Source organism: Ambystoma mexicanum, chromosome 1q, assembly GCF_040938575.1.
Source record: "Ambystoma mexicanum isolate Mex_15411 chromosome 1q, UKY_AmexF1_1, whole genome shotgun sequence".
Classification (NCBI taxonomy): domain Eukaryota; kingdom Metazoa; phylum Chordata; class Amphibia; order Caudata; family Ambystomatidae; genus Ambystoma; species Ambystoma mexicanum.
This window is the reverse complement of record NC_090922.1, coordinates 827777779-827793108: the sequence shown is the minus strand read 5'-3', so window position 1 is coordinate 827793108 and position 15330 is coordinate 827777779.

Here is a 15330-nt window from a genome sequence, read left to right as displayed (position 1 = left end):
TCACAACTTGATCTTACCAAAATACTTGAGGATTCCCTAATAACCTATAATTGTTAATAAGCAAGGAATTATTAGTAACTATGCAAGCTTTATGCTGATCTATCTGGAAGATGTCAGTCCCATTTGTGTGGTATTGCATCCAGGTACACTCCCCTGCTACGGGATGTATGCATGGGTCCGGAACCCTCCCAGTTAGGGGACACACCCACCCATGATCCCAGGGCATGCAGGTGTGACCGTGGATGGTGTAGTTTTGGCTGTCTAACCATTCCCCTCGTATTTGCGGAACCCACCAGGAACCATTGATTTTCATAGGCAATACTATAAAAGGGCACCATATTTCTAGAGCATAAGCGGTCCTACTAACTTGCATTAACGCATGGCAGGTGTTATTCATGCAATCATAAGCAAGCGGCTTAATCCATATGTTTGCTGGTAACTGTAGCTCTGTGTGCCAGTGGGTTGAAGATAGTCGCCCCCATTCGGAGCGGAAAGCCAACACCTGCTGATTTAGCAAAGTTTGCCATAAAATGCATCGTGTGTCTTTAGCAGTTTTGTTGACCTGTCCTATGGCAGAGAAAATGTCTTCATAGCTGAAATTCTGCCACTTCCAATGGTTGCCAATACTTGTAGCAGTGTTGCGCAGGGTAGGACTTATCAATGGGCCCCACTGGGCCAGAAGTTTTATAGCGCCGCTGGCATCAGAACCCATAGTGGCTAACTTGTTGCGCACAGTTTCTATGTCAAAAGCATTTTAAGCCCCCGTTCCCACTCCCGCTGCACCCACAATCAATGAATCTAAACCCCTAGCTACGCGCTATTTGGTGATGGGCCATAGAAATCGACTCCATTTATAGCAGCTTGGTAGTACTAAGGAGACATTGCCCAGTGACAAGTCTATGTCTAAGTGTACCTCTGAAATGATGGAAGCGTGCATCACATGTCTGCAATTTAAATGTTGTCTTACTACTGGAAAATCTAGCATGTTCACAGTTTCTACTTTGTGTGATTTGAAAAACACCATCCTCCAAGTGGGATGCCTACCATATACAATATTGGTTTTTGATACAAACACCATACTACCATCTGGTAGAGGCTGTTTCAACGTACAATTGTATGAAAGGCATTTGGTCAAGTTATAGTCCAGAAAATCTTGGCGAGTACACTCATTGCAGTTCTTGGGGCAAAAGAAACATGAAACATCAAACAAATTATTTGATCCATTCACTGAAACCTTTGGACTTAAGATTTCATAAGCGCCAGTCATATGAGTTAGTGATAAAAGGTGTCCGACAATGTGCCAATCTAGAACTCTTGCAGTTCCATGTGGATACTCATTTGTAACGCTTTTCTCACAGGTTACGGTGCGGTTGTAGTTATCACGCAGGACTGGGGCATCAGGTGTAGTGCATGCGATTCTCAGAGTCCATGTAGTGTCTTGCAATAACCCACTCTTTACAGAGAAAGCGTTGGTTTGGCAGGCCAGGAGCACCCACAGCAAGGCAAGTCCCATCCCCTTCATACTGCTCTACGTTCGTGGTGTGAGCCTAGTAGCGGGAATATAAACAGGCACATCAGAATTATGCAAAAGTACAACATAAGTACTTCCAACACCTTGACTTAACACTTCCCCAGCCTCAGGCTTTTTGTTCGGATGGTGCACCCACACCTTTTTTCCCGTGCTACCGAAGCCTCCTTCCCCCCTCAATGTAGTGTCTGGGGATTGCTTGCTTTCTACTACTAGGGGGACAACTGCTCGTTCACAAATCATCTGTGCAATTCGGTCATATTTGGTTAATGGTACTGCAGATGCACCAGCATTATGTAAAAGTACCGAAACAGTCCCTCTATAATCAGGATCAATCACACCTCCCAATATGTCAATGCCTTGTTTTGCCAGGCTGGATCGTGCAGCAATGCGTCCATAAGTGCCAGCCGGCAATTTGATGCCAATACCCAGCGAGATGGATTTGGTTTGCCCCGCCGGTATAACATCGTCTTCACAGGTAGATAGATCAAGTCCAATGCTGCCTGCAGTCGCTTGCACAGGCAGCTTAGCTTCTTTGTCGGTTTTCCACACAAGAGTCTTTGTAGATTCCACTTTCGCACTTGTCAGTCTCACAAAGGGTGTCTGGCGATTTCCCAGTGGACGATTGTTCAGTTAAAACAGTGCTTGTGCCAGATGTTTGGACCACCCCTTGAGAGTGTGAGTCTTAGTCAGCTTCTTTATTTGTTGCTTGAGCAGCCCATTGCTACGTTCCACCAGAGCAGAGGATTCTGGGTATCGGCTGATGTGCAGTGTCCATTTTATGCCTTGCTCTAGTGCCCAGTCTTGCACATTGTGTCCAGCAAAATGGCTGCCTTGGTCTGATTGGATTTCATCCGGGATGCCATAGTGTCTGATGAGGTATTCCATGCCTTGCAAGGTAGCCCGTTGATCTGCATGGGCGACTGGATAAGCTAACAGCAGTCCAGAGTATGTGTCTACCATGGTCAACACATAATGCTTTCCATTCCCGGGCGGTAAAGGGCCAATGTAGTCAACTTGCCATACGCTAGCAGCTCTTTCACCTCTTCTCAAAGGGCCTTGAGGCTTCCTCTCCAGAGGGTAGTGCTTCACTTCACTGCACACGGAACATTGGGAGGCAGCTTGTATGGCTTGATCCATGGTAATGGGCAATTGTCTCTTTTTTGCCCATTGATAAGTTCCTGTTTGCCCTAGATGCCCTGAGGTTTGGTGTGCCCAATCCGCCATCCCTTGCAGCACCTCAGCTTCTTGCGGTGTTGTCACTGGGCGAATCTTTGCCATTTGGTCCACTTCATTGTTGAACAGGGCAGCCAGTGAGGTGTCAGGGGGCATGTGTGCATCGACATGCCCAATGCAGATTTTGCACCTCTCACCTTTGCACCACATCTCTTCCCAGATGTCTGGCCCTCCCCAGATCGGTGTGTTCTTGATCTGCCAACCATCTCTTCTCCATGCCGGTGCCCAATGTGTCAGGCCTTGATATGTGGCCCAACTGTCTGTGTATATGTATGCAACTGTCTGTGTATATGTATGCAGTCTCTGTTTCCTTCACCTGTTCAATCACGGAGGCCACTGCCTGCAGTTCAGCATACTGACTTGATCCTCCCACACCTTCTCTCATTAGCAGTGTTTCTCGGTGGGGCTGGAATGCGACAGCTTGCCAGTGTCTTTACCCTTTATCATACTTTGCGGTGCCGTCCGTGAACCATGCAGACTTTTGTTCTTCTTCTGTCAATGTATCATAGGCGGGTGCGACTTTGAAGGGAGACCTTCCTTCCAAACAGGTCTTTAGCCTGTTGGAAGGAAGTCTGTTGCTCTAGGCCCCATGTCAAGTCATGTTTCTTTCTGGTGACTTTGTAAATGGGTTTCAGTATCAGGCTTAAATGAGGTATGTGATTTCTCCAAAACCCCATTAACCCAATTAATCTTTGTGCCTCTTTTTTATCTGCTGGTGGAGCCATCTGCTGAACCATATCAATTACCAGGTCAGGAATTTTCTTAACTGACCCAGACCAGATTGCACCTAGAAATTTCACCTCTTGAGCAGGCCCCTGTACCTTTTTGGGATTTATGGCCCAGCCCCGATTTTGCATGTGTGTGATCAACTTTTCAGCAGCGTTTTCTACATGTTCTTTCTCAACACTGGTCAGCATGATGTCATCAATGTAATAAGCAATAAATACATTATCCAATTGCACCATCTTTAAGTCTCTGGCAATTAATCCATGACACAGAGTGGGACTATGCACATACCCCTGGGGCAATTTAGTAAAGGTAAATTGTCTGTCTCCCCACGTGATAGCAAATTGGTCTTGTGATTCAGTGTCAATATCAATGGAGAAAAATGCATTGGCCAGGTCAAGGACCACATGCCATTCACCCACTTTTCTCGTAAGGTTTTCAATCAGGGTGATGATGTCTGGCACCGCCGCAGCTAAGAGCAGCACCTTCTTGTTCAAAATGCGGTAATCAATTGTCAGACGCCATGCCCCAGCCGGGCGGCGGACAGGCCAGATCGGCAAGTTAAATGGACTGACTGCCGGCCTCATTATGCCAGCTTTCACCAATGACTCAATAGTTTCACCAATCTCTTTATGTCCTCCTGGCAACCGGTACTGTTTCACGCACACTGGGTCAGCAGGAGGAGGTAAATGCAAGGGGGACCATTTGGCATGCCCAACCACAATAGGGTTAATAACTCTCACATGGATTTTTCGATTGCCAAAAACAAATTCGCCTAAATCTGTAGTCACACTTTTGCCCAACAACACATCCATGCCAAGGATGTACTCCGGTATATCTGCAATCAAAACATTTTCTGTGAAAGGCAATCCCTTGCCAATTGACATTTTTACTTTGAAGGCTTTTGCAACAGTTTCTGCTCCCCATAACCATTGACCAAAACTCTGGGACCAGATAATTTACTGGGATTGCCATTCAGAATGGTTACCTCAGCTCCTGTGTCTAGTAGAGCCAAAACATGTTTTACTTTCTCATCCAAGTACAAGGTAAGTGGCACAAAAGGGCGTCTGTCTCTGGGACTAGTTCTCTTTATTAACCGTACCTCAAAGACAGAGCCAGCCCTTCAATCAAAAATGGGGTCTGGGACCTCCCACTTGTCCTTTGCCAAATCAGGGTAACCTTTTGCTCGCACTTTGGGCTTCAACACCTCCTCTTCAGAGGGTGCAGAGGGCTTAGTTTTTTCCAATCCCTGTCTTTTTAATTTTTTCCATTTCTCAAGCAGCACAGATGTGGGTTTACCATCTATCTCTTCCCTTGGAATTCCTGCTTTTAGCAGGTCCACCCACATTTGTCTCGACAGTATCAGCTTTCTCTTTAGACTTTACATTTTTACCACGCTTTTTCTCTGAATCATTGTTTGCAGCCACTAGGCGCGCTGCTTTACGAACATCCAGCCCTTCTAATTGCCCTAACAGAAGTGCCACTTCACCAATGGCTTTGCCCTGCGCTGGACCCAACAATGAAAGCAATGCGCCCTTCATGTGACTCGGTGCATTTCTTAACAAACGTGCGCGCATGCCAGCTGTAAACAACTCCATGTCAGGCCCTGCAAAATTTGCACTGTACAGTGCACACTGCAAACCAATCTCTCTAAGCTGATCTGTTGCTTCAGTTAGTGATTGCCAACCGCCCCAACTCTCTTCCATATCCATTGGACTCCCATACAGAGTCATTAAGGCAGTCTGAAGCCAATTAAACAAGGAATGAGAACCTTGCTGTCCGAGCGCACCGCGCACTATCTGTCCCAACATCACATTAGTAGTGAGTGAACCCATCTTTAACAGTTCCTCTGGGGTTAAGAAGATACTATCGGCACCCGTGTCCCAGAGGCGAAGGAACCATCTCAGAAGTGCTTCACCTGGCTTCTGTCTAAATAATTTAGCAATCTCTAAAAGCTCTGTCTGTGTATAATCGCGGACAATCCTTGTATTCTGAATATTTGCACCGCCAGCTTGGCCTTTTGACTTGTTAGTGATTAACGGCCGCGCTGGATAAACACATTTCTTTGGAGCACATTCCAGCTCCTCTTCATCAGAACAATTTAATTCAGCAAGTCTAATTTCAACAGACTCATTCCAGTCATATGCTTGCTCAGTTTCACTATCACTGACTTCACCCGACCATAAATTTGGGTCCCAGTTATCTTTCCTAATTAGCGCGCGAATCCTTATCTTTGACGGATTGCCCCGCCGCTGTCTGCGCTTGTGCATGGCTACACGCACAGCTAAAGAGGCACACCTGTCCTCCATCTGATCAGCCCGTTTAACGGACGATTCAAGGGTCTCTCTCATAATAATTTGTTGCTCTTGGAGCAGGGAAATCTCATCTGTTAATTTGCGAATCTGCGCATCTTTAAGCAATTCATTCTCATGCACCTTTCTGAGCGCCTGCAGGAATAACCAGCCTATGTTTCCTGCTGCCTTTAGCTCCCTTCTGCATCTCTCAAGCGGTAAACTCTCCAAGCACTTACTAATTACCGCCGGGGAATCATCATTTTCAAGCATGTCCCATGCCCTCGGTGCCGAGTACCGATGCAAAATATCTGCCACACCCGACCAAGCATTTGATGCCGGCCATCCTGGAATGTGACAGAGTGCACTATCTTCCCCATTGCATTCATCTTTTGCATGTTTTTTCCAGAATGGCATCGTGCTCGTAAACCCTGCTCACAGCGCCAAATGTAGTGATAAGCAGTACCTGCACCTCCCTGGGATCCAGCCCTTTGTGCAAAGTAAATCACTCCTAATTACCTTCCCACACAAATAAGGTTTAAGACGCACGATGATCTCAGTCTGGAAAAAAGCCAATCACACAGAATATACGATGCTTGCATTTATTATCTACAGTGGCTAATGAAAACTAAGCAGCAATTTATAATAATGTGGAAATAGAAAGTGCAAGCTATATAATGCCAATGATCAATCACAGATGAATATGCAATTATTTGGTCTTACGCTCCTAATGAAATGTAGATGAAGGTACGATCTGATCACACCCTGGACCCTCGCCGCTACAGGTGCCCGGCACTCCTCAGAAGAGGAGGGGAGGACTGGCCAAGCCCCCACAGTCCTACACCAGAGCGGGGATGTGATGTTAGGAGTCTCGGCCCTGATAGTGCACAGCTGGTCGTCCAGGCACTGTTCTTCTTCATACGCGCGTCTTTCCAACAGCCCAGGATGAGTCCCCCCTTCCCTGGTCCAAGTATAGTTCTCTTATTAGGAGCTGCACGTCAATCATCATGACGTGTCAGCTCTTCGAGAAGCTTCTAGGCTCTCCCTTCCCGGCAGTAAACATGTTTGTTGCTTGGAAAGTTACAAGACTGGAAACAGCCAGTCTTGGCTCCCAGGCTTCGGGCACTGTGTTTTGAAAAGATTAGACATTCTTGCCTTATCAGTGCACCTGACTCGCAGAGCGAAGACGAGCAAAGCTGTGCCTGGCTCCCAAGGGCTGCATAGAGCCTCTTGCAAATGCTAGATGTTTTATGTCTTCAGAAAAGGCCTTCGCAATTAACCCCTTGCAAGCATGCAGGCTCACCCAGTTCGAGAGTCCTGGTTGATGTCAGCATTTTCCTCCACGCTTCGAATAGGCTCTAATACACACAAGATAGCTCAGTGGGTTAGTGCAAATGCAGGTTACTGCAAGCCCCTAGCAGCTTATCACGACAGTGGCGCTCTCTGGAAATAACGTTACTTCCGTGGTAGTTGAATCTAGAGCGTTAAAACGTCCTACCTGCAACGCCACCTTGGAGTAGGTATCTGTACTCAAACGGTGCACCTCGCTCTGTGTAATGGATGAAACCATTACAGTATGCCCCTTCTTAGCCGCAGGTCCCCCCGGTTTCTCGGGATGATTCTTATGGAACTTCTTTACCAATCGTGGGGCATGGATGGCCCTGGCTGATTCCCATGATCTCTCTGCTGGGGAGTATCCTTCCCAGTCTATTAGATATTAAAGCTTCCCGTAATGGATCCGGGAATCACAGATCTTAGCCACTTTGAATTCCAGACCTGTGGGTGTCAGAGCTGGAGAAGGATTGGTCGTGGTCTTAGGATGAAACCTACTTCTTTGGTCCGGTCTTATTTGTGATACATGAAACACCGGATGAATCATAGGAAGACTTAGGCGAAATGCAGCTTACCAATTTTAGACAGAACTCAAAAAGGTCCAAAAAACCAAGGTGACAGTTTAGAGTGCACCAGATGTCTAGGGAGAAATCTGGATGACAACCATACATAATCTCCAGCTTTGATATCGGGTGCTGTAGTTCGATGTCTGTAAACTTCTTGATCCGTACTTGTGAATCCTGAAGCGCTTTTCTGGCTAATACTTGACACTTGCCGAGTTGTTTTATGAGAGGATCATCATCTGGGAATTGTGAAGTAGAATGTCTTGGCGCCGGAAAGGATGAAGGCTGAAACCCATACGTACAAAGAAATTGACTCATTTTGATTGTGGAGTGAAAGGAATTATTATATGCGTATTCAGCCAAAGGGAATAGTTCCTTTCAGTCATCCTGTGCGGCGGATACACAAGTCCTCAAATATCCTTCCAGCGTTTGATTCAAACGTTCAGTTTGACCATTTGTTTGTAGATGGTACCCAGAACTAAGGGCTCTTCAAATGCCCACTTTAAGGCACACTTGTTTCCAATATTTTGAAGTGTATTGAGATCCTCGATCTGATATTATTCTTTCGGGTAACCCATGTAGTGAAAATATTCTCTCTATGAATACTCTTGCCATCTCTGAGGCTGAAGGGAGTTTGCTCAATGAAATGAAATGTGCAAGCTTTGAAAAATAATCCACTGTTACTATGATTGAAGAACATCCCCCAGAGGGAGGCAGATCAAAAATAAAATCCGTAGATATCATTTTCCACAGACGTGATGGTAAGGGCATTTGGACTAGTTTTCTCAATGGGGGATGACGTGGGGTTTTAGTCTGTAAACAACGTGGACAAGAGTTTACATATTCTGTCACGCCCTTTCTCCAAGATGGCCAGCAAAATATCTTGCTACTAGTTCTTGAGTAGTATTTGTTCCCCTGTGACCTGCCACTTTTGCATCAAGACATAGTTTTAGAATTTCTCTTCGTAAGGAATCATTTGGGATGAACACTTGGTGTCCTAAAAAGTAACATCCGTCCTCCTTGACCATACTCCAACTGGATAGTTCCTTTCTCTGTCTACTTGTCATCCTTTTAGTTTGTTCCTGAACTCAAGTAAGTAGATCCTTAATGATCACTTGGGTCACATGAGTTTGTGGAAAGATGGGTTCTGATCTGAACTGTTTTTGTGGTAAAATCTCTTTTTGAGAAAGAGCATCTGCTCGCAAATTGTTAGTTCCTGGAATAAAGGTGAAAAGAATTCTAAATGGAGAAAAAAATGAGCCCATCTGGCCTGTCTGCTGTTACAAGTCTGTGCATACTGAAGGGCTCTCAGATTATGATGGTCTGTTCTGACTTCCACGATCTGCTTTGCCCCTAACAGTAAATGCCTCCACTCTTCGAAAGCCCGTTTGATAGCCAATAATTCTTTTTCCAATACTGAATAGTTTAATTCAGCGGGAGACAGGGTTTTCGATAGATATGCAATCGGGCGTTCTTGACCTTTGGGATCCTTTTGAAGTAACACCACTCTTGGCCTTTGGGATCCTTTTGAAGTAACACCACTCCCAGGGCATAATGAGATGTGTCTGTTTCCACTATAAAACGGTTATCTTGATCTGGAGTCATCAATACCGCAGAAGATATGAATCTTCTCTGCAGTTCCTCAAATGCCCGTTGAGTAGTATCAGACCAATAAAAGGAAACTCCCTTCTTTAATAGCGAGGTGGGCGGATGGGTTAAGGTAGATAATTGTGGAATTAATCACGGTAAAAGTTGGCAAATCCGACAAATCTTTGTATCTCTTTCACCGTAGTTGGAGCTGGCCAGTCTTGAATGGCGTAAATCTTGGAAGGGTCCATCGCTATTCCGGTGTTTGAAAGAATGTATCCTAAGTATGTGACTTGGGACTGATGGAACTCACATTTTTCCATCTTACAATACAAGTGATTGTGTTGTAATCTAGATAGCACTTCTCTAACGTGCTTCTGATGTGCCTGCAGAGACTTGGAGAAAACAAGAATATCATCTAGATATACAATGACATAATGAAGGAGGAGATCCGCAAAGAGATGGTCCATAAACCTTTGGAAAACCGCGGGTGCGTTTGACAGACCAAATGGCCTCGCCCGGTATTGGTAATGACCAAATGGGGTGCGAAACTCTGTTTTCCGCTCATCTCCAGTTCTTATGCGGATGAGATGATATGCTCCTTTGAGATCTAATTTTGTATATACTTTGGAACCCTTGACGGCTTCCAAGATATCTGGGATTAATGGCGTGGGATATTTATCTGGGACGGTAATTTTGTTGAGTCCCCGGTAGTCAATGCAGGGGCGTAATTCTTTAGTATTTTTCTTAGGAATTAAAAATAACTATGCAGCTGCTGGTGACGTAGATTCAGTAATAAGGCCATTTTTAAGATGTGTCTGCAGGTATTCCCGAAGATCCTCCTTCTCCGATGAGAATAAAATATACATTCTTCCTTCAGGGTAGTGGTTGATCAGGAATCATTTCAAGGACGCAATCATGTCTTCTATGGGGAGGTAACTGAGTATTCGGATGATGAAAACACTGGTTGAAAGTCTTGATATTCTTCCGGCAAACCGGCTATCTGGTTAAGTGAAAGAACATTTGAAGTGTCCTCGATGGAAGTGACATTTATCAGGGGTAGCAGCTGAAGACTCTGAATACAGTGTTCCAAACAATACTCAGAACCCAAAAAGAATGACCCAGCTGACCAGTTAATAAAAGGGTTGTGTCTTTTCAGCCATGGTAATCTGAGAATCGCCGGGTGATGTGCAGCTCGTATGATGTCTAATGTGAGTATTTCGGAATGTGAAGAAATAGGCATTTTGATCAAACCTGTTTGATCCTTGATAGGCCCTGACACTAAGGGACTTCCGTCCACACTCTCCACTGGGATCGCCACATTCTTGGACGATCGAGGAATAGAAGTCGTCCACAAAATTTACTGCGGCACCACTATCAATGAGTGCAGGAATATTCTGCACTACTTTATCCCCAAATCTTAAGGAGACCTTCAATACCATCATCCCAGCATCCATAGCTCCAATGCCCGAAGAAATAGGCACTGGATTCAACAAAGCATTTCATGAAGAATCTGTGTCATGCAATGGTTCCCGGACCGTGGTTCCCCTTACGGCCGGGCGCTGGCTTTTCCCGACTTTCTTAGAGGTGCAATGGGACATTCCTGCACAGTATGTGTATTTGCCTCACAATACATGCACAATCTCAAAGTACGCCGGCGAGACCGTTCCTCTGGAGATATAGGATCTCTGGTTGTAGCCCCTAGTTGCATAGGTTCATCTCCTGAAGAGGAGGTCTTAGCTGAAAAAGGGGTTTCTGTAGATGGCCGATAAGTCTGTTCCTTTTTCCTTTCCAATTAGCGTTCCTTTAGTCAGTAATCTATTTGTAGAACCTGGGCAATAGATTCTGCCAAAGTCTGTGGACGAGGCACTTGTGACACCTCATCTTTAAGGTCTTCCAAAAGTCCTCTCCAAAATATGGTTGTTAATGCCTCGTCAGACCATCTAGTTTCTCCTGCCATTTGTTTAAATCTAGTAATGTAAGATAGCATGTCTTGGTTCCCCTCTTTTAGATCTAGTAAATGTTCCTGAGCGGCCACTGTGAGTTCCTGACGACCGAACATGCTTTTAACACTATTACAGAATGCGGTATGTGAATCAAGGATTGGGTTAGCAGTAGTCACTAGTGGAGTGGCCCAGGCTAAGGCAGGTCCCGTCATCTGGGAAATCATATACCCAACCTTGTCACGATAAGTATGAAAATAGGCACCCTTAAAGGCAAATTGTATGGAACAGGCGTCTAAAAACTCCTTCACCTTATGGGGGTTTCCATCAAATTGTCCACCTGGTAAGGGACCTGGTGGGACCTCCGAACAGTGGGGTGTCCGGTTACTCTGTTGCAACTGTAACTGTTGTTGTCTCAAGGCAGCAGTATCTTGCTGTTGTTGGTGCCGTAGATTAACAATTTCCTGTTTTAGCTGCTGAACTTCTGCGGTTAAAGATTGGACTGCAGCAATTAATTGCTGTATCTGTTGTGCGGCTTGTTGGGGGTCCATATTGAGAATCTTTTCACAAGCGCCTAAGTTTGGCGTTTCAGATGCTTCTCCAGAAGTATCCTTATAGGTACTATGGGCGTAGCTATCTGTAATCTCTGTGACCAACCCAACTTTGGAAAACCCGAAGGGTCTTCCAATTAGTAGCCAACAACAGATAAATTGTATAACTCTATGGAAAGTCCTACCTTATCTTCACAAGGACCCTTCTGGGAGAGGTGCACTGTAGACATGCACTGGACCCGGAAGTTAGGAAGAATTCCCCTGATACCCCCTGGGCAGCCCAGCACTAACAACGCCACACCAAGGAGGAAGTCCCAGGGAACCCCTCGTGGGGTAGAAAACCCTGTGCTGAGCTGCTAGGGAGCATGAGTCGGCACCCTCCTACCCCCGGAGTTGAGAGTTGTAACCTTGATTTCCGGGTCTCCAGAAGTTGTTAATTCCTCGGGGCTGCCCAGCTGTAGGTGTAGTAAGTAACAATATTTATCTCAGGAAGAGCTGATAGGTCTTTACAGAAAAGAAAGTTGGTTCTAGGGAATGTATCAATCCCTTACCCGATGTAAAAATATGACGTGATTCTTAGCGTGAAAGGAAAAGATCCAAAGCCACAGAGCCCCACAGAACTGTAAGAGCTAATGTCACAATGATCAAAAGAAAAGTTAGAATAAACTCTGCAGTCTAAGTTCAAACGGAAACTGATAGATAAATAGAACAAAAAACCTGAACGCAAGGAATGTTTGGAGAACTTCAAAACGCAACTATGTAAAAGGATTCTGGGGGCCAAAGTTCCCTCGGTCAATGGAGTTTGCAATCATACTCCAACGACTGCTGTTTCCTAAATAGCAAAGCAAGGTCGGCAATGAGATGAAACACCAGACGATTCCAAGTGGAAAAAATAATTAAAGAATCCGAAGCCTGCAAATGCAAAGAGGAAAAGGACTAGAAAACGGAATCAGCTGTTTTGCCGGTTTCGAATGAATGCAAGTGAGGGAGACGCCGCTAGTAGAAGCGCGGGTTCCTTAGAAAACAAAAAGGGAAATCAAAACAGCAAGACAAGTTAGATAAAGGATCTGAAGTGAATTAGAAAGGTTATGCAATAGTAAGTGCCCTAAAGCCAACTCACGGAGCGTGTGGCAATCTCTGGTAGAGTAGCTATGCGACGTGTTGTCTGTTTTCATTTCCTTTAAACTGTTCACTCCTTCAATCGTGGGCGTGGTGCTCTCCGAAAGTAATGCTGCTTCCGTGGTAGTTGAATCTAGAGCGTTAAAACGTCCTACCTGCAACGCCACCTTGGAGTAGGTATCTGTACTCAAACAGTGCACCTCGCGCTTTGTAATGGATGAAACCATTACAGAGTAGGAGTATGCGATTTGATGGAGACAAAGTCTGTTTTCGCCACAGCTTCAAGAGAGACCTACCGCTTTAATCAGTAACCACAGAGAGCTCAATTAACCAGAGAGACCCTTTGATCCACAACAGACAAGAAGATGGGTGGGACCTAGTGTAACATGTTTTCACCCCTTTACCTTTTCTGTTGCAAAGCACTCTGGTTTGACCTCATGCATACAGGAGATTGTTGGTGGGGACCCATGATTGGTTCATTAAGGTAGGCTTAGCCTACACTAATAACTATGGCCCATTTGGCTTTAAAAGAGGGCTGAGCCCCTCTTTTGTGAAGATCATCTGAAGACTTTGCAGAGAATAGCAAGAAAAACTCATGTGGACCCTGGCTGAAGGAACAGTCTGCTGTACAGCTTGCGCCAGTGAAGGAAGGCCAGGATTTCCAAAGAGGGAAGCAAGATCCGTCTCCTAAACATATCCCAGGGAACAGAGGGAGATACTGAATACAGAGGACCCTCCAGAACCTGTACCCAGCCAGCCACATATCGTGCCCTGCTAGCCTCAGCAAGCAAGCTTCCTAGGTGGGAAGTGCCAGAGAGTCTCTGAACCAAACCCAGGACAAAGCCGTTGCCTGCAACACTCTCCTCGGCTTTAGGCCATCCGCCTTAAAGGATGACACGAGCTCAGTGAAGAAGCTAGGAGTGCATCGGCAAGCATCAACCAGCATCCGCCTTAAAGGACATTTCTTTGAGCCAGCCGAGCCTCTCGAGCTGCAACCAACTGCACTGCTGACTGTTATGCTACATTTGTTCACGCTGTCTGAAACGCCTTGACCAGTGCTTCGGACATGCCAACCAGCACTGAGACAACGATTCCTGACCCTGTGCCGCCGTGTAAGCCAACCTTCAGCTGTCCGTCCAGCCTCGCTCGCCTAACTGCCTGCGCCTGATACCCGCAGCTGTCTCCTGTCTTGAACTCTGTTGCAGGAGCTGCAAAGAGCCCTGAAACTGACTCTACACTGTCGAGAACCAAGAACTTCTACAAGCACAAGGTACATTGTGGTTCTGTCCCCCTGATCCTTCTCCGAAGGCCCCTAGTGACATTTTGCAACCCATTGCCCCTGTTGTGCTGAAATATTAAGTATCCTTGAACGATTGCAATTAATTACTTTACCGACTACCCTCCTGTCACTATCCAGAGTCCATCCCTTTTCCTTCTTGAAACTGTCTGTCCTCTGCATTCCTTTACAGGTTGCTTGTATTTTGTAGTGTGCTAGAACTGTCTGTTGAATAATAATAAAGTAGATATTTGTGTACAACCTTGGCTGGACAGTCCCTTTTATAATTGGGCAATCATTGTATTTTCGCTGTGTTGCAACTAACCAACGATCCTCAACTTTGTCGAGATAAACCTGTTCCGTCCACGTTACCAAAATTGGACAAGGATGTTTATAATTTGCATGTGTTTCTGATATGTTTGGATCCTTTCTGGTGTAATAGAGCTATGGGGCTGATTGATGGTTTACAAACCGATATTCATCCCTGGACCACTGGTACCCCAGAAGTTGATTTGTCACACCGACCCACTCCTTACCTATAAAAAAAAAATACACACTCCTGGTGTCCCGATAACACTTACAGGAGTGGGTCTACTTGTCTTCATTGATTGGCTGGGGCAGGACAGGAAGTCAGACGGCTGGGGATGGAGTCAGGCAGATGTGTTCTTGTAAGTGCTGCGGCACACCAGGAGTGCATCTTTTGGTCTCGCCCCAGCCACTCATTGTTTGACTGGGGCAGAACCGCTATGATTCCCTATGTGCAAGCTCCTAGTTTCCAAGAGGTAGCTCCTGCTTACTGGATGATGCCTGATACCCAGTGTGGTGTTGCCCCTTTAAGAATATGTGTCATCACTTCGTCAATACTGACTTAATAAAAGGAGCCTGAGCCAGCTTGTGCGCCAGAACGACGGCAGACTCCATGAATGGCACAGCTATTGTTGTATCTCATTATTGGACCCACAGCCTGATGCCATGTGAACATGGCCCTGCTATCCTGGCCTGCAGGCTGACGCTGTGTGACCATGGTACTGTGGCCCTACTGATCTGGGTGACCCCAGATCAGTATGTGTAGCCTGAGAGCCCCCAGACCACTGTCCTGCTGTGTGATCATAGCACAGTTGCTAGCCTGGGAGCCCCTGGAAACTGGTATCCAGCACTGTAATCACTGCAATCAGGGG